At 53.4% G+C, this 17,930-nt stretch overlaps 2 long non-coding RNA genes across 2 annotated transcripts; one reads left to right on the top strand and one right to left on the bottom strand.

The window, feature by feature from the left end:
• Positions 1 to 134: 134 nt before the first annotated feature.
• LOC120323069 lies at positions 135 to 2,295 on the top strand. The gene is made up of 2 exons (XR_005563162.1): positions 135 to 553; positions 2,038 to 2,295. It is a non-coding gene; the product is annotated as an uncharacterized LOC120323069 (long non-coding RNA).
• A 10,331-nt stretch (positions 2,296 to 12,626) lies between these two features.
• On the bottom strand, positions 12,627 to 17,885 carry LOC113995466. The gene is made up of 5 exons (XR_005563161.1): positions 17,713 to 17,885; positions 17,291 to 17,444; positions 16,211 to 17,101; positions 15,844 to 15,956; positions 12,627 to 15,339 (listed from the first exon to the last, which is right to left on the bottom strand). It is a non-coding gene; the product is annotated as an uncharacterized LOC113995466 (long non-coding RNA).
• Between the last annotated feature and the right edge of the window lie 45 nt (positions 17,886 to 17,930).

Below are 17,930 nucleotides of genomic sequence, written 5' to 3'. Positions count from 1 at the left end.
AACTGATGAGTCATCAGCGCTGCGCGCTCGGATTGGCTGAGCACTGCTTTGGGGGTGGGGCTGCAGGAAAGGGGGTTCTTTGCAGGGGAAGACATTTGGAGCTGGAAGGACTCCAAAGCTGACTCTGTGTCTGAGGAGGAGGGCTAACAGGACCAAAGAACGTGGACCAAATTAGCCAGTTAAGGATAGACTACTAATTAGAGTCTTAATTAATGAAGAGAATTCATTAGTTCATTAATTGGGGTAAATTAGAAGCAATGAACATGAATTTGTTTGTTTGTTCAAATGTAGAAATGTGTGAAAAGTCTGGAAAGGGACAGGTGGGGCTGGAATGATTGGCTCCCTGTCTCTGGGAGCCAGAACAAAGCAGTGCCTGGCTCACCAACACTTCCCAGGGGCGTTGGAGGGTTTCATTTCTTCCCAACGCTTTTCAGGGACAATTCTTGGTGAGCCAGGTGGGACAATGCTGTCGACCCTCCAGGGATTCCGGGACCCTGAGGACTCCAGCGAGCAGTGAAAATATTCTTCTGGGAGATCTCAGTCCCTGGATCTGGTGAGTTCAAAGCAAGATCCCTGGAATTTTATTAAGGCATTGCTGAGCATAGAAAAGGTATACCTAAGCATCCTAGAAATGGAGCTCTAGAACAGAATAGAATAGAATTGGGTTGTGAAAGTGATGCTAGAACTGTAAAAGAAGGAGTGTGATATTTGGCTTATGAGAAGAAATCCCTACTGACTGAGTGAAAGGGGTGGGTTCCAGGCCCCAGGTGTGGTTCAGGGGGTGGGTTCCAGGCCCCAGGTGTGGGTCAGGGGGTGGGTTCCAGGCCCCAGGTGTGGTTCAGGGAGTGGGTTCCAGGCCCCAGGTGTGCTTTGCCCACAGATCAGTCACACACAGAGCTCTTGCCCATAGAGCTGCTTTGGGGAGGGCTTTGCTCAGGGAACTGTGTTTGTCAAACCCAATGGTCAGTGCTGGAGAAAGTGAAGTGTTTGGGGAGTGTGTGTTACTGGGAGTGTGTGTTATAGTATTAGAATCCTGTCTGACTCAGGGATGCCCATAATAGATATAAAAAAGGAAAATTCACTTGCTGTAAGTGTTAAATGCAGTAGTTTGTTCTTGTGTGCATTTTAAAGCATTTGATGCACATTAAATATTTGAAGGAAGGTAAATTGCCACAGCAGCTGTTAAGCTGGGATTGTGTGTTCAGAGCATTCTTTAGTGTCAGCTTTAGTGTTTGCAGGGGTTGGATTTGTGTTAATTGTGCCAATATTCAATTAGTGATTAGTGAATTAGAGATTCAGTTTGTGGATTATAATACGTTTTTTCAGTTGCTGTTGTTTTGTCAGAGAAAAGAGAAGTGAACTGAAATCTCTAGATTTGTTCTTTGAACTGAGCAATAGTCAGGGTTTGGGAAGGTGTGGTTTGATGCCAGGGAGCAGCAGCAGCTGGGGAGGTTCCTCCAGCTGCAGGGGAAGGAGGCAGAAATGGTCCCAGTGAGAGAGGAGCAGAGGAAAGGATTTGGGTTTGGAAAGCTTTGGAGGGTTTAGTGTGAGAGCAGGGATTTGGAATGTGCGTGGGGAAGGGACAAACAGGAGCTGCCACAGCCTGGACTCCCCCCAGGGCTCCCGGCCAGGCAGGAAGGCTCCTGCCCTTGGAAGGTGTGTGGGGGCCCAGAGGTGTCATCCCCAGCTGAACCTCTGCTCCATGGACACTGGGGAGGGAGAACATGGATTTCTTGGGAGATCCTGGAGTGGCGTGTTGGGTTTGAAATAAGAGTAAAGGACAATTTAGTCAGAAACGATTCCTGTTGTTGGTGGCACAGAGCAAAAGGAAAATGGGCCTTTCTTTCAACCATTAAAATTTGGAATTGGTAAATGGGTGTTGGCCCTTCAAATTCTTTCTGTGCCTGACTGTGCTGTACCATTCCTAGGCAAGAGATGGATTTAGTGAGTTAAATGACATTTGAAAAAGGGAAAATCCAAGTTAGTGGGTGCAGCTGCTCTGTCATTCCTGGGTTTTGGTGTCATTGTGTCACTCAGGGATCCTGAGGAGGGTGAAGCCCTTCTGTGCAGGACATGGAGATGGTCCCTGGCCTGTCCAAATGCATTAAATGCTGCTGCTGAAGGAGCCCCCCCAGTGATTTTATCTGCATTGACCCCCTGGAGCCCACGGGCACCTGCTCCTGCCTGGACAGAAACCAGGAGTTTCCTTGGACTGGTGTCCCCCAGGAAGGACGTTTTCCCCCCTGTTTCTGAGGCTTTTAATAGTCTTTGATCAATAAATATTTCTCCATGTGATTTCTCCTGTGGTGTCTTCTTGAAGCCTGAAGCAAGCAGAGGAGGGGATGCCAAAGATCCGCCCTCCCCTCTCTATTGTCACTCTGCACCCCCCAGGCCCTTCCTCTGCAGTGTCCTGTCTCCCTGGACATCCCCCCTGGAACTTGTGCCCTTCCCTGCTGGCACGGGTGGGCACACCCCCCATCCCAGTCATGTTCCCAAGCACTGCCAGGGCCACCTGGGTGACCAGCAGGACATGAGTGGGGGTGGCTTGTGAGGGAGTCCCCAAAGGCTCCCTGTCCCCAGAGAGCAGAGCCACGGGGACCAGGGCAGGTCCCCCAGCAGGTCCCACTGCAAATGGCCCGGTTTGTGCTCCAGGGAGGAGGTTTTATCACAAGCAGGGGTTTCCAGGGCTGCCTCGTGCGCAGACACCTGGGGGCCATTTTGTTTGGAAAGCTGAGGAGCCATTTTGTGGTCAGGGACTGGTGGGCTGCTTGTGGTTCTGCTTAAAGTTCCTGATTGCTGCTGCTTACAGTCCTGCCTACCTGCTGCTCCACACAGCTCTGTTGGGGTTGCCCATTGCTGCTCATTGTTGCCTACTGCTCCTGACAGTTCTGCTTCCTCACTGCTGCAGTGCCAAGGTGAGCCGGGAAGAACGTGAGGTGGTGGGAGCAGCCTGGGCTCACTGCCAAGGGACCGTGCGGCCGGGGCAGGGAAACAACCTGACAGGGGGATGGGGACAACCAAGGGACTGCAGCAGAAAGCAAAGATGGCCTGTGAAGGAAGAAAAGAGCGAGGCCTGGCATGGGAGGAGCGAGGGAGTGGTTCTGCAAATCGAAGGGTCTTAAAAGGGCTCGTCCCTCCCATCCTGGGGGTGCTGGAACCTGGTCACGAGTTGGGTGCACCCAACGCTGTTAATAAAGTTCTTTGTTTCACTTATTTGGCCATCTCCGAAATTTTAATGAGAGCTATTTCTCCCAGGGCAGGAGAACACACCTTAGTGCCCCCTCACATACATGTGGTGTGAGTGAGAACAGCCCAGGGCAGAAACACCCACCTGCCCGGGGGCCCCAGCAGTGGGTCAGCACCAGGCTGCAAACAGGGCAGGGCAAAACTTGGCCCTGCAGACCCCACAACCGAGGCCAAAGAGAGACCAGCCAGGCCACCACCCCCAGCCCAGCCTATTGCACCTCCGGCCACAAGAGTGGGGACCAAAGCTGTGCTTCTCCTTCCTCCTCTGCACCCAGGAGCCACAGCCCGGGGCACGATCCTGCCCCCAGCAGCACAGACTGCCAGGTCCCTGAGCCCCTGGGGCAGGAGCTCCTCGGGGTGCAGCCCCTGGGCCCTGCAGCACCACAACCTCCTGTAGGGCTGCCCCTGCCTGGGCTCAAACTGCCCAGCACGAGGGAAACCAGGAGCCAGAGAGCAGAGCTGGGGGCCTGCAGAACATCAGCATTCCCTGCCCTGCACAGCCAGGACAGTTTTCCAGAGCTCACTTAAAACAGCCCCTCCAGAACTTTCAGGGTGTTCCCAGTCAGTCCCAGGATGATCCCAGTCAGTCCCAGGATGATCCCAGTCACTCCTGGTCTCTCCCAGTATATCCCAGTTGCCCCCAGCTGCCCCCCCACCCCGAGCTGCCGTCGGACGCCGCCCCCCAAGATGCTGACGGGGGTCGGGGGCTCCGTGCTGGGGTTCCTCTGCCTGGGCCTGCATGGAATGAAGGGGCCAAGGTGACACTGCAGGGCCTCCTGGAACCAAAGAACCCTGAGACATTTGGGAACCTCCTGCAATCAAGGGACAATTGGGAGCCTGCAGGGCCTCCTGGAAAAAAGGGACCCTGAGACACTGTGGAAACTCCTGGAATCCAGGGGCCTTTGTGACATGGGGGCCTCATGGAACCAAAGGAACCTGGAAACATTTGGGAAGTTGTGGAATCAAGGGACCATTGTGACACTGCAGGGCCTGATGGAATTACAGGCACACTGGGACACTGTGGCAGGACATTCCCCCCTGGAATGGGACCAAGACAATGCCCTATTTGCAAATGTATCAGTGCTGAGCTGAGAGGGGCCCAGGCCAGGCCAGGAGATGTTGGAACCAGTCTGGGTTCAACCCTGAATTAACATCCTGATGGTGAGGCAACCCCTGGAGTCCAAGGGCTGTCAGTCCATCACTTTATACTGTAAAGTTCCAGTCCCCTTTCCCAGGGGCAGGTTCTTCCAACATAACCCCTCTTGGGGTGTATGGTTGGAGATTCCCCCCTTGGCTGGGGAACCCCCCCAAGGTCAGTCCTCGAGGGTGAGCAAAAGAGATCTCCCCAGGAGCCTTGGTCTGGGGGAGTTACATCAAATGTCTACTTAATAGTTATTAATTTTTTGCCAGTTTTAGTATAATTCCTTCAATTATATTGTACTTATCCTGTACTACTGGTAGTTTTAGTGTTTTATTGTGTAGTAAATAATTCTGATTAAAATTTTTTGTCTGTTCATCTGTGATAATGATGAGTTCATTTTATATCAATATATCTGATTTTCCATCATTAAAACCTGCAGGACAAAAGTGGTTCAATCACAGCTCTGTAATTCCTTAAATTCCAACCCTTGGCATAATCCGGGGCTGAGATTGGATCCAGCCGCCCCCAGGCTCCTCTCTGAGCAGGAGTTTAGAAAGCCAGGGAGTCCTTTCTGCACCTCGGGACTCAAGGGCAGGACTTCTTTAATGAACTTTGTCTAAGCCTTCCACTGCCACCGGCAACAGGGGATGACAGGGAAAAGGGAGGGGAAAGGGGAGAAAAGGTGGGAAAAGGGGGTGAGACCCCTTCAGCTGAGCGGTTGAGGGGGTGGGACCCCCAGAGCAGAGCACGGGGAAGCTGTGGTTTGATGGGATGATCAGAAAGGGGTGGGAGAGAAGGGAAAAGGGGTGGGATCCCCAAAACTGAGTGTGAGGGGGGTTGCGACCCCCAGCCTAAGTGGGAGGGGTTGGGAGCCCCTGGCTGAGCACGGAGGGTCTGGAGATTGGGGGGACGTTGGGAAAGAGGAGGGAGAGGGGGGAAGAGGGAGGTGGGACAGAAGGTCGAGGGGTCCCTTTGTGTCCCCCATCACATGAGGCTTGGAGGGATTCCCTGGAGCTCAGGGGGGTTGGATCCACACTGGGGGAGTCCCTGTCCATCCCTGGGGGTCTGATGGGACACGTCACAAGACCCTGCCCTTAAAATTTGGGGCTTTTCTCGTATAAAGTGCTGGACTGTCAGTCAGGTGTGTCCAGGCTGTGCCAGCCCAGCAGCCTTGGAGAAGTTCTCAGGGGTGTCACCTTTGTTCCTTTGCCCGGGGATTTTCCCAGCTCTGCCACATCTTCCCCTCTCTCTCAGGATGTTTCCCTTTGGAATTGAGGAGTCAGGCTGGTTTCAGCATTATTCAACCCAAAAGCAGCGTGACTCCCCTTCTTCATTTCCTGCCGGGGGTTTTGCAAACAGGGCCTTGTTGGAGTTGTTTTACCCCATTCCAGGCAGAGCATCCTGCTACAGGACCCCCATGGGACCCCCTACGCCCTTTCTCACCCTTTCCCTCACTGTCCCACCCGTTTCCCACCCTCCCTGCAATCCCCTGCTCCCCCCACAGCTCGGTTTGGGGGTGGCCCCCTCCCCCACCCTGCTCAGTTCAAGGTCTCAGCCCCTTCTCACTCACTTTGACGATGCAAAGCTCGTCCCTTTTCCCCCCTCTCCCACCCCTTTCCCGTCAGACCCCCAAACTCCAGCTGCCCCAGTTGCTCCCACTAAATCTGGGAGTCCTACCTCCCCCTTTCTCTCAGTTTTGTGGGTCCCACCCCCCTCCTTCTCCATTTGGGGACCCCAGCTGTTCCGATCCGCTTCGATGCAGAGGGGAACCAGGTTCTAAAACACTCCCATAAGCCAGGTTAAGGCACAAACGAGGCCAGATGCTGGATCCCAAAACGAGAATTCCACTTTGTTTTGGAACACAAAAGAGCAGAGAGAAAGAAGGGAGATAGGGCAGTGGGACAAGCTAAGGGGAACTGTTAAAAGCACAGGACAGGAGTTAGCAGCACCAGGAAGTGCCGCTGCCTTGCAAGCTGGTAGATCTCTGCTGGGCTTCTGCCCTGGTCGCCTTGTAGCCTCCGAGGAACAAACCCAACCCGCAGGGGAAGGGGGTGGCAGCAGCTCCCGCAGCAGTCCTGCAACAGCTCCCCACAGTCCCCGGGCACGGCCTTAAATCCCCTCGCCGTGGGACCCCTGGATGCCCCCTGGCCCCTTCACCAGGATCCAAGCAAAGGTCTCCTGGCACCGAGATGGGCCCCGAGTGTCCCTTGGCTGGTTCCCCGGTCTCCAAGCGAGATCCGCCGGGCACACCTTCTCCCATTTTTTGATTGTCACAAGTTTTTCTCTTGTTTGCTCCTCTGCCTGCCTCTGCTGGCTTGCTGGGTGCCTCCTGGGGCTTTTGCAAGGAGCTCGGCTCCTGCAGCAGCCCGGCTGTGGCACCAAGGCTTTGGAACTCTGCTAAGGGAAAAGGTGAAGTTGCTGTTGGGCCAATGTTCCACTGCTACTGCTAAGGGAAAATGTGAAGCTGCGGTGGATGGGGAGGATGTGGAGTTGCCCTGGAACTGGCCCAGTTGAATTAAAGTGCAGGTCGAAGGGTCGGTGCTGTTGCTAAGAGAGCAGCCCTGTTGCCGGGGAGCAGCCAATGGGGAGCTGCCCAGAGGCAGCCAATGGGGAAGCTGCGTGGTGGCGCGAAGGGCCAGCCAATGGGAGAGTGCGATGGAGCCAAGTGTAGCCAATAGCCAGCCAATGGGACAGCGAGCGGACGGGCAGCCAATGAGGAGCTGTGGCCGGGAAGGTGCTGAGGGACTGCGCATGCTCTGGGCCAGTCCCCATGGGGGGCTTTTCCCAATTGTCCCCTGTTCAACTCCCTTCAGCCTCCAACACTGATCATTCCTGGCATCCCCCTGTCACTGCAGAGATCCACATGGGTTCTGCACTTGACCGCCCTGGGGGAGGGGGTGAGCAGGGCATAACCAAGCTCAGGTGTGGACACCTGACATTTCTGGGGGTGCCTAGAAGAGAAGCTTTGGGCAAGGTGACTGTGGTTAAACCTGTCTGGCCATCCAGGGACAGCCAAGTTGCTCTCTCCCTTCCCCTCCTCAGTCAGACAAGAGGAGAAAAGCAGGTGAAGAAATCCTTGGTCAACAGAAAGGGAGATTAACTGGAGAGAGGAAAGCAAAAAGCAAAGGCCACGTGCAGAAACCAAGAAAACCCCTGGGAGGCAAGAATTCAGTCCATGGAGAGGTTTCTTTGGAAGACAAATGTGCTAATGAAGGACATCCACGTCTGCCCCCTGCCCACCTTCCTTTCTGCCTTCCTTTCTCTCAGCTTATTGCTGATCATGCCATCCCATGGAATGGAATATCCCTTGGGTCAGTCCAGCCCAGCTGTCCCAGCCATGTCCCCTGTGAAACACTTGCCCAGCAGAGCCCATTGGGTGGGGGTGGTTGCAGAGACGCTTCCTGCGGGGCCAGCACTGCCCAGGGACAGCCAAAGCCTTGGGCTGGGACCAACAGCGCTGCAGCCACGAGCACCAACCCAGCAGGACAGGGGCTGCTCTGGGCAAAGGGAACTGCAGCCCAGCCACAGCCAGGGCAGGGCTGCTCAGGGGGCTCTGCCAGCCTCTGGTATTCTGGGACTCAATGAAGCTTTTCCTTGGAGAGCTCTTTGAAGGCCCAAGTGAGAGAGAGGCAGAAGTGCAGCTGTCAAATGCAGCAGGATAAACACAGCAGTTCCATTGAGGAACATTTCTGCCCTCAACCTGGGCAAGGGCCTGTGAGGTCCCTTCTCTCTGCAGGAGCTGATGGCTCAGCCCGTGACTCAGGGCTGGGCCAGGGGCTCTCCAGCTGCCCCTGCCCTGGCCTGTGACAGCCCAGCACAAGGCCCCTGGCTGGCACAGCCCTGGGAGATCCCCTGTGCCTCAGGGCCTGGGCTCACTCCAGCAACGGGGCTTCTCTTTGGGCTGCCCCGTCCCTGGTGCTGAGCGCAGGATGGGACAGCAGCAGGCACAGCTGGGCCCTGTCTGTGCCCGCAGCTGAAAGGAGCAGCCTGGGCACAGCACGGGGAGGCTGCTGCTGGCAGGGCACAGCAAAGGGCCCGGGCAGGCTGGGCACTGGCACCCCCTTGTCCTTCCCTCAGCGTCACCCCCCAAGGCAGTGCCCCCGGCAGAGCCCTGAGCCAGGCGGGAGGGACAGGATCTGCCTTCCCCGGGCTGGGGGTCAGGGCTGGGCCTTTCTGCTGCCTCCAACCAAGCCAGGCTGTGCTCAACATCTCAGCTGCCTGCACAGAGCCTTTGCCTCCCTGCACTCACGGCCCCCAAGGATCTGCTGGAGAGTCCCTGGGGAGGCTTTGTCAGGAATGGCCCTTGGGGGGCTCCTGAAGGCTTCAAGGGACTGCAGGGTTTTCCAAGGCCTTTGGCGTTTTGCTTTGGAATCTCGCAGAAGTTTGTGCAACCCTGACCTCCAGTTCTCTGCTCTAATGAGTCCCTGAAGAGGCTTGGTCAGGAAGGGCCCTCAATGGGGCTCGTTAATGCTTGAAGGGACTAAAGGTTTATTCAGGTCCTTTGCCTTTCCTTTTGACTCTGAGTCTAGGAGAGGTTTGATCAATCATGGTCTCCAATTCTCTGCTTTAATTAGTCCCTTGAGAGGCTTTGTCAGTAGGTCCTCCAGGGTTTTTAAGGAGCTTTGGGATTTCCTTTGGAAACTGAGCCTTTGAGAGCTTTGTGCAATCATGGCCTCCAGTCCTCTCCTCCAACCAGTCCATGAGGAGCCTGTCTTGGGAATGGCCCTCAGTGGGACCCATTAATGCTTTGAGATACTTTGGGTTCTCCTTCTGACTTTCACTTCTGGACAGGTTTGTGCAATCTCCCCTCAGTACCTGAGGTTCAAGGACTCAGCACCAAAAGCCCCCCGGGGCTCATTCAGATAAAGCAAGTCCTAACAAACCACGGCCCTTCCTGGGATTTTCCTCCAGTCTAGACAGTAAATTAGGAATGTTGTCCCATGGAATCAGGGGACCATTGTGACACTGCAGGGCCCCAGGGAACTCTTTTGCCTGCGACGAGGGTCAGCACAAGAGACACCGACACCAACTTTGGAGAACAAGTGTGTAATTTTCCTGCAGTGCAAAGCAGCAAAGAATGACAAAAGGCTGAGCTCAGTAACGCACCTCATCGTTCCTACCAAGAGTGCCTGGAGTGAGTAGAAAAGCTCCCTGCCCAGTTGCCCTCATCTGTTCCCCTCAGCCAGGCCCGCAGGGCAGCGGGGGAGCCCCGGTCGCAGCCAAGGGTTGGAGAACCCCTCCCGGGCACGGGAAATCCCACCCAGGGCGTCCACTCGTAGGGGAGGGCTCCATCTGTGCTGGGAGGGGGTCCAGCTTTTCTGGCCTTGCAGAAACAAGCTCACAGAGCTACGAGTGTGCAAAACCATCTGGCTCCCTTCTCCTCCTGGGTTCCACCCACAGCCTGGCCAGGGCTTAAGGGGAAAACCCAGGCAGTCAACCTGCCCCATCTGCTGCCAAACAAGGCCACACATCCACTGCCAGGGCCTTGACCACTCTCTAAAGACAGGAAGATAAAGATCACATTTTGCTCACAATCTGACATAAGATTTGATTAATCAACACATACAAATATCATTCACTAATGAGCTGAGACTCACAGATCTCACTAATAAGCACATTTATTTTGTTCAGGGGCAGATACACAGGTAGTCTTTCCACACTACATCTTTGACCAACAAACATACACAGTTTTAGCTAAGGAGCAAGTACAGGGATAAACAGACTGTTAGGTTGGAAGGTTCATCTAGAGCTCAGCTTTGGCTCAGGGCCTGTTGTTCAGCCTCAGCACTTCAGTGACAGCCACACAGGGCTTTACATGACACACACAGTTTCCAGATTCATTAGATATTCTCCCTTACTTAAGACATAGATGTTACTTTGCTTTACACAGTCAGCCCCCCTATTGCAAGTCCTTAGTTGGTCCTTTGGGGTCTCCTTCAGGGCTCTCTGGTGGGTTTTTTGGTATCTGGTGCCCCCCAAAGTTGAGGTGTCCACTTCTTGACCTCGTTTCTGAGCAGACACAGTGTCATTACCTTTCACCACAAAGACTGGAACGTTTGGGTTTGATCTTCTCTGGGCCCACAGAGCTCAGCTTCCATCCTGTTTGCTTAGTTACATCCCTGATCCAGTTCTCCAGGACCTCTCCAAGATTGGCCATAGAGAAATGTTGGGAGCAGTCTTCTATATCCCACATCAAATCCCCCCTTTTTTCAGACTAAGCTCCTGAAGGGATAGAGTGTCTTAGGAGCTTTATTTCATTTTACAGCTCAAGGCATTAGAACAGCTACAGCACTGAATCCTGATGCAAGCTGAAATACAAATGCCCTTCCAGCTTTGGGGCAACCCTTCACAGGTGTTATTTCCACACACCAGTCCCACCCCGTTCCTTTGGGGACCGGCCAAGGATCAGTCATTTCCCCAGCAGGAAGGGTTTGAGGACATTGGGGGTGATTTCCCACCAACGGGCCACTCTCATTAACACAATCCACTTGTCCTGTTCCTTTAGTGGGGGTCACAGCTTTGGACCCAGGCAGGATTGTCAGAGGTGGGGGGGATACTTGCACACTGACTGCTGGTCTACTTTTTGGGGAACACAAGTGCTCACCCAGTGACCAGGAATCATTTCTGCCAGAACAGGGAAGGCAGAAATGGTGAATGGCTTCCTTGTCTTTTCAGGTAAAGGAGTGCACACCCAGCAATCCCTTGGAGGCAGCACTTGGGTCACGTTTGAGACTAAAAGGAGATGTAAATTTTGCTCCCAAGTCAAGACCCAATTAACTATTGTCAGGAGAGCCAAAGCAGACTTGAGCATTTGGTTTCTTCTCAGACAACCTCTCAATTACCCAAGGGGCTCTGGCCTTTGGAATTCTGCAATAATGCATCCCTGATTTGACTTGCTGGACCACTTCTACAATCAAGTGGGCACCTCTGTCTGATGACATTCCCAAATGTACCTCGAATCCAGGGATTCTTGGATTCAACAGTATTCCACTCACTTCCCCAGCCAAGTTGGTGTGACAAGGAACAGCCTCTGGCCACCCAGGGAAGGTATCCCCCAAGACCAGGAGATCTTTACACCCCCCTTGTCTGGGCAATTCAGTCACATCCATCTGCCAACATTCACCTGCAACAATTCTACATTTTCCATCACCTGTTCCCACTCCAGTGGCAGGGTTTGGATTATTTCTCTTCCACACACCACACTGCTGACTCACTGCTTGTACAACTGGGGTCAGTTTTGGACCAAGAACCCACTTGGGCAAATGTTACAGTGCAGAAACAAATACAAACACAAAACAAGGATCAGTGGAGAAAACAAAGCCAGAGACCAAATGGGGGGACACCAAATAACCCACCCAAAGAGCTGGAAGATCCACACGTCTTAGAGGGACAGGATTCCCCAAAAGAATGCCTTATTATCCAATGGGATCTTCCCCCATCCCAGACCAGTCCAGGGATCTGTGGTCTTCTCCAGGAAAGTCCTGGGGCCGGCGTGAAGATCCAGAGATCCCTCGGATCCACGGGAGATCAGGCAGAGGGTCCCATCTGGGGCCAGAAATGGTCTCCAAAAGCAGCAGAAAGCAAGTCCTTAACCCCAGCTGGGAGGTGTTAAGAAGCAGGCATTCTTTAGGGCAGCGTGCTGGACGCCTGCAGGAGAGTTCTTCTAGTCCAGCCTGCTCAGGGACACAGGCAGGGCTTGGGATTACACCCACTGATTCCAGAGGCATTGGATATTCCCCCTTACTGAACACATGTCCATTACTGTGCTTTACACAGTCACACCCCTATTGCAAGTCCCTATTTGGTCATTTGGGGTCTTCTCTGGGGGTCTCTGGTGGGTTTTTTGGCATCTGGTGCCCCCCAAAGCTCAGGTGTCTGCTTCTTGACCTCGGTTCTCAGCATCACTGCTTTTCCCCACAGAGACCGTCATGTTTGGTTTGATCTTCTCTGGGTCCCCAGAGCTCAGCTCACATCCTGTTTGCTTGAGTTCCAGCCCTGATCCAATTCTCCAGGACTTCTCTAAGATTCTACTGTTCCTTATTTGGCCAGAGCAGAATCTTGGCAGCAATGTTCTACTTCTCCCAAACCAAGGCTCCCCCTGCACCAGCCACTGCCAAACAAGGCCAGACATCGACTGCCATGGCCTCGACCACTCTCTAGATACAGAAAGAGAAAGATCAGATTTTGCTCACAATCAGACATCTTTTGTTAAGGAACAGATACAAACAGGATTCACTGATGAGCCCAGACTAACAGATCTTCCTAAGAAGCACACCTGTTTGGTTCAGGAGCAGATACACAGGTGGAGTCCCATCCCACCACATTTGTACCAACAAATAGACCCAGTTTTAGCTCAGGAGCAGATACATGGAGACACAGCCCATTAGGTTGGAAGGTTCATCTAGAGCTCAGCTTTGGCTCAGGGGCTGTTGTTCAGCCTCAGCACCTCAGTGACAGCCACACAGGGCTTTACATTACACACACAGTTTCCAGATTCCTTACAGAGTCTTGCTTACTTAATACAGACACTTGTGGGCAACACTTGGATCACCTTTGGCACTAAAAAGACATGTAAATTTTCCTCCCACGTCAACAGTGTTTGAACTGTTGTCAGAAGAGCAAAACAAGAGTGAAGCATTTTGTTTCTGCAGTCAAGTGGGAACCTCTGTCTGATGACATTCCCAAAGGCATCCCAAATACAGGGAGGATTGCACTGAACAGGATTGCAGTCTCTTTCCCAACCTGCTTAGTGCAACAAGGAACAGCCTCTGGCCACCCAGAGAAGGTATCCCCCAAGACCAGGAGATCTTTACACCCCCCTTTTCTGGGCAATTCAGTCACATCCATCTGCCAACATTCACCTGCAGCATTTCTGCATTTTCCATCACCTGTTCCCACTCCAGTGGCAGGGTTTGGATTATTTCTCTTCCACACACCACACTGCTGACTCACTGCTTGTACAACTGGGGTCAGTTTTGGACCAAGAACCCACTTGGGCAAATGTTTCAATAATTTGCTTCACTCCAAGGAATCCCCTCATGTTCCCCATCCACCAGGTCACAGGAGATTGGCTCAGGGACTATTATTTGCCCACTTGGGGGAACTGCCCAGCCTCCTGGAGCAAAGTTTGCTCTAAGGTTTCAAGGAGTTGACAATCCTTAGCACTAGACTCATTTTCTTCTACTGGGAGAAGGATCTCTGTCAGGATCTCTGACCTGGTGGTGGGGAGTTCTGTGCATCCAGAGAATTGTTTTCCATGCCGGACAAAGCTGCCCCCCCTGGGAAACAATCCCAACCAGGACTTTCCAAGGGGCTGTCTCCTAAGTCAGCTCTGCCCCAATACACTTCTCCTCTAGTCTGGAAGCAATCCCGCTCTGGGCTTCCTTTGCTGGGGCTGGGGCAGTTGACAGGTTGCTTTTTTCCTTCCTGGCCCAGCCTCCCTTGTCCTTGGAGAATTCCAAAGCCCGGGGAGGCTCCTGGGCTCTGGACTACTTGCACTTTGTGTTTGGGATACCCCATATCCACTCAGCCCAAGGAAATTCCACAGGGCCACAGTCTGACCCCAACGTTGCTGCTCAGCATCAGTGGCTATCAAAAGATCATCCCCACACTGCAATAAGGCTCCAAGAGGGTGGGTTTGGACTTCTCCATTCCTCCAGTCCCTTTGCCAATTGACTTCCAAATATTGGGGGGCTATTTTTAAACCCCTGCAAGAGGACCACCAAAGTCAGATGGGTTTTCCTCCCCGGCTTTGCATTTTCCCATTGGAAAGCAAAAAGCTCTTGACTTTCCCAACTCAAAGGGAGACACAAAAAGGCAGCTTTCAAACCTAATCCTGTGAAACATATTAAACTTTCATTTAGGGGAGTGAGCAAAGTGTAAGGACTCGCTACGACTGCTTGTATATCTTCTACTCTGTTCTTTACAGCTCTGAGGTCTTGGACTAACTGGCATAGCCTTCCATTTGCCTGCTTGACTGGCAAAACTGGAGCATTCCATTTAGATTCACCTTCTTTTCACAAGCAAAATTTCATCAATTGTTCTACAAAGGGTGAGAATCCCTTACAACTTTCTATTTGCAAAGGACATTGCTTTGGCCTCACCAACCCCACTCCAGGTTTCTCTGGAATTCTCACGGGTTCTGCTCTCTTGGATCATGGAGGCACCTCTCCAGCCCATCCTGTTGGAACCACTGCATCCCCAAGTGATGGTGGCAGATGGATTACTTCTGCTTCTGGAGACTCTCATGCAAAACTAGAAACTTCCCCAGAATTAGGCTCTGCAATAATAACCTATATTGGACCATTTTTCAATGGGATTGTGGCATTTCATTTTGCCAAGAGATCTCTCCCAAGCAGAGGCTTTGGGGAATTGGGGAAATACAAAAACTGGGGAGTCGACCACTGTTTTCCCAGTTTCAAAGCCACAGCATTAAAAATGGCCCAGTTTCCCAATTCCCTGGCACACCAGACAATTGTTCTAGAATTGTCCCTTGAGTTTCATTTCCCTGCATTTAACACAGAGGAACAAGTTCCCACAGCCACAAACAATTGTGCTTAGCTTGGCTGGAACCAGATGTTCTGATGGGGAAGAATCCTCTGGTGCCCCCTCAGTCGTCTTCAGTGATGCCACGAGAGGGTTCGGAGGGTTCTGAAGTTTCAGTTGTGGACAATCCCATTTCCAGTGTCCATCTTTCTTACAGGATGCACAGGGACTGATCCCAGGTCTCCTGGGGGGATGTTTGAAGCAGGCTGCCCATGCTCTCGTCCTCTTCCTCTCCCCAGGGGCACCATTTCCTCAGGGATTTCTTCCAGAACTGCAACTCCAGCCTCCAACAATGTCCCCAAATTAGGCTGATCTTGTCCCTCAGCTTGATTTTCCTTTCCAGGCTCACACCAAGGGCTCTGAGGGCGCTGCATTCACACCACAATCTTTCTGCCATTTCACAGGTTCTGCAAAGTGAAAAACACATCACCAGACATAACCTCCCTCCACTTCTGTTCCCCTTCTCAAACAGCATCAACTGCAACAATGGATTCTAATTCAGTGTTCCAGAACAGCCACCCGTTGATTCCAACACTCCATTAAATTCTCCCTGGGAGCTGTTCCTCCGGGGGGGCCGCCAATCTTCATCCAATATTGCAAAATGCAACCAAGGGGGGACTTCTTCCAAATTCCCCCTTCAGATTGCCCACTTCCCAGCTCTAAACAGTAGACCCAAAATGTTACAACACAGAAACAAATACAAGTACAGAACAATAGTGATTGATAAAACAAAGCCAGAGACCAAATTCCAGAATACCAAAGAACCCACCCAAAGTGCTGGAAGATCCACAGGTCTCAGATGAGCAGGATTCCCAAAATACCAAAGAACCCCCCAGTGCACTGAAAGATCCATACGTTTGACATGGGCAGGATTCCCAAAAAGAATGCCTTGTTATCCAGTGGGATCTTACCTGTGTCCCAGACTGGGCTGGGGATCTGTGCTCTTCTGCAGCAAAGTCCTGGTGCTGGCGTGAAGATCCAGAGATCCCTCGGATCCGCGGGAGATCAGGCAGAGGTGTCCTGTCTGGGGGCCAAAAATGATACCCAAAAGCTGCTGAGATGCAGCTCGAGCAAGCTGAAAACTAAACTGTCATTTGGGGTCATCCCAGATCGACTGGATTTCAGCAATTACTCAACACAGGTGCCACCTCCTCCAGCCAAGCCCAGGAGATCAACCTCCTCAGCAGCTGCAAGAGCGGGATGTTCATGTGCCTGCTGCCATCTCCCCAAAGCCATTATCCCACTCCTGCTGACAAGATGGGCAAGATGAGCATCTACCTCACAAGATCTGCTGCCGCAAGAAGAGCGTGTCCCAAAGGATGTCCTCAGCCTTCTCAGAGGGGACGTCAGATCCTCTCCAGGGATGGTCCCAGCCCTTCCCAACCCGGACTGGGCACCAGCTCCAACTCTTCCCTGGAAAACAAACAACAAATTCATGAACAGAGATTACAAACCAAAAGCGGAAACAAGAAAAAAAGGTAAAATGTTAACCTTCTGTCAGGGTTCTGAGGAAGGCCCAAACCCTGCAGGCCAAAGGAAAACCCCACCTCCTCCAGCTGAGGAAAACCCAGGCCTTCTCCCTGCCCTGCTGCACTGGCCCAAAGAAAGGCTCCTAAGCCAAGGCAGCCCAAGCCTTTCCTGGCCTGCAGCCCAAAGCAGCTGGTGTTCTGCAGCCCCGCCTTTGCTCCCCCCACGGGGGTTTGTTTTTGGCAGGCTGGCTGCCCCTGCCCCAGCCCCGCCCAGCAAAGGGGCAGTGGCAGAGGCTGGGGGCAGAGCCGGGCTCCCATTTCACACCCAGCCCAGAGCACCCGCCCGCCCTCCTGCCAAGAAGCAGCTTGGCAGCCGGCTGAAGAATTCCTCAGGTTCCCCATCAGCAAAGGGGAACCTTCGGTGCCCAGCCAGGCTGAGCAATGCCCGTGTCCGGGAGCACCCCCTGGGTGTGGACTCATCTGCAAACGGCGTGTGGAGCACGGCTTGGAGGAAGGGGCCAGAATCAAAGGCCATCCTCTTCAGCTCGCCGGCGTCCAGGTCAGCTGAGAGCTTGTCATCCTCGACGTCGTCCTCGATGTCTCCAGCAGCAGGCCCACCCGGCACAGCTTCTCCAGAGGCCCCTTCTCCTTCCCTGGGGGCCAGACCAGGCTGTCAGCGTTCTGCCGAGGGCCCAGCTGTCTGTGAAGCGGGACGAGCAAAACCAGGTTGGATGGTGGCCACCAGCACTTGGGAGACCAGGTCTGCAGCCCAGCTCCAGCACAAAGAGGGGCGTGTTCCCGTGGGATGACCCCCCCTCAGTGCTACAGGCTGACAAAAAAGTCTGGTTTCCTTTGGTTCTTATTGCCAAGAGATGTGTGGAGGTGTTACCTGCCAGGCCCCTGGATCAAAGGGAGCACGTGGATCTCTCCCGTCTTCTAGGGCAGGGGAATGCCCTGCACCCAAGGATGGCACAACAGGTCTTCCAGTGCTGGCCTGTCCGAGGGGCGGATGGACAAACACCACCTGATAAGGTGCTGGCAGCCTGGGGGGAAAATGGTCGGTCAGTTGGAGAAGGATCCTGTCCCCTCTGTCCCACTGTCCACGTGCCCAGGCTGTGCTGGCTGTGCTGAGAGCTGTGCCCAAACTTCTCCATCGATTCTCCCTTTTGGAGGAGAGCAGGATGGCAGGACACAGGCCACCTCCTCCAGCCACCCATGGGACACAAACAGCTTCAAGAGCAGCGTCCTCGTGAGCCCGCTGCCCTCTCCCAACACCGTTATTCCCCCCGTGCCACAGAGATTGGTATCCACCTGGAGAGACCCGTGCTGGGAATGGGAGCTGGTCCCAGATGGTGTTGGTGCCTTTGCGGAAAGGGTGCTTCCCGCAGACCATCTGGTAGAGCAGGATGCCCAGGGACCAGATGGTCGCCTCCTCGCCGTGGTAGCGCTTGAGGTAGATCCACTCTGGCGGGCTGTATGACAGTGTTCCTACGGAATACAGACGCAGTTCATCAGGTGGATGCTGCCTG

The sequence above is a fragment of the Pipra filicauda genome, unplaced genomic scaffold (genome assembly GCF_003945595.2).
Source record: "Pipra filicauda isolate LSUMZ 115617 unplaced genomic scaffold, ASM394559v2 scaffold1078_size30947_pilon, whole genome shotgun sequence".
NCBI lineage: Eukaryota > Metazoa > Chordata > Aves > Passeriformes > Pipridae > Pipra > Pipra filicauda.
Note: the sequence above shows the minus strand (reverse complement) of the source record. Positions and strands in the feature narration are given on the sequence as shown.